Raw genomic sequence first — 1,125 nt, 5'->3', positions numbered from 1 at the left:
GTTTATTATTTCATGGATTTCACAATTTCACAGTCAAACCGTTTAGATTGGAGCATGCGCGATTCAAATCTGCACTCGACTCACATTGGGCAGTGACAGTATTTTGGCAGCGGGGCAGAAGCCGGGATTGGTGATGTTGCTCGGCAACAACAACATCAACGTCAGTTATCAGCAGTTTATGTATTTAAAAAAAAATCCAGAAACGCGTTAAAAACAGATTTCCCTAACATTAGTTATTTATGAGTTCAGAACAGAATATCAAATATTAAAGTTCTTATAAATAAAATGTGTAAAAATACAAACTTAAGATATGAAACTTAAAGTCCTTTGAACAAAAACACATTAACAAAAAAAAGAATCAGTGTTGCCAACAGAGACGTTGTAGAGCGTCCTTTGGTGGACAGACTATGCAACGCCATCACTAACAGGGACATGGCAGAGCGTCCTCTGGTGGACAGACTATGCAAAGCCAACACTAACAGGGACGTTGTAGAGTGTCCTCTGGTGGACAGACTGCAACGCCAACATTCATAACATTGTTGACCGTCCGTTTTTATTTTTTATATATTCATTTATTAGAATAATTTATTTGTCATTATAAATGATTCTGATGAACGAATATTTAATATTTAGCTTATTCATATTTAAATATTTAATATTTAGCTTAATGTTGGTCCATAATATTGGCCCGCCGATGTATTGGTAGGGTTCTAGTAGACGTACATGTGGATAGCTCAACATTTGTACAGATAACACTAACTATAACACTTGGCTTAAGAAAGTTGCCCTGTATGTTCACACAAAGTCATGATGTCACGTTGAGATCTGAGGAGCAGTTAACCGTGGTCCTCATAAGTCCACCGGAGGTTAAACAAGGAAGGCAACGGACATCTGGCTTAAAACAGAGACGTTCAGGGGAATACCAGAAATGGAACGTCATCCTCCTCCTCATCTGTCTGAGGTGGAGAGGTTTACTCCCAGCAGCACCTTCGGCATTCTGGACCAACTCCACCCAGAGCCAGCTGTTTTCTCTGGAGTCAGCAAGTGGCGAGAAAAGCCCTTCCTCTGCCACTCTCTCACACACACACACACACACACACACACACACACACACACACACACACA

General features: G+C 40.4%; 1 protein-coding gene across 1 annotated transcript in view; it reads left to right on the top strand.

Annotated features, from left to right (window-relative positions):
• Window positions 1-1,125, top strand: part of lrch1 (leucine-rich repeats and calponin homology (CH) domain containing 1) — a gene marked incomplete in the record, with an annotated part of 222,442 nt that overhangs the window by 41,643 nt on the left and 179,674 nt on the right.

Source organism: Etheostoma spectabile, chromosome 4 (genome assembly GCF_008692095.1).
Source record: "Etheostoma spectabile isolate EspeVRDwgs_2016 chromosome 4, UIUC_Espe_1.0, whole genome shotgun sequence".
NCBI lineage: Eukaryota > Metazoa > Chordata > Actinopteri > Perciformes > Percidae > Etheostoma > Etheostoma spectabile.
The sequence above is the reverse complement of the archived record's forward strand: the minus strand, read 5'-3'. Positions and strand labels throughout refer to the sequence as shown.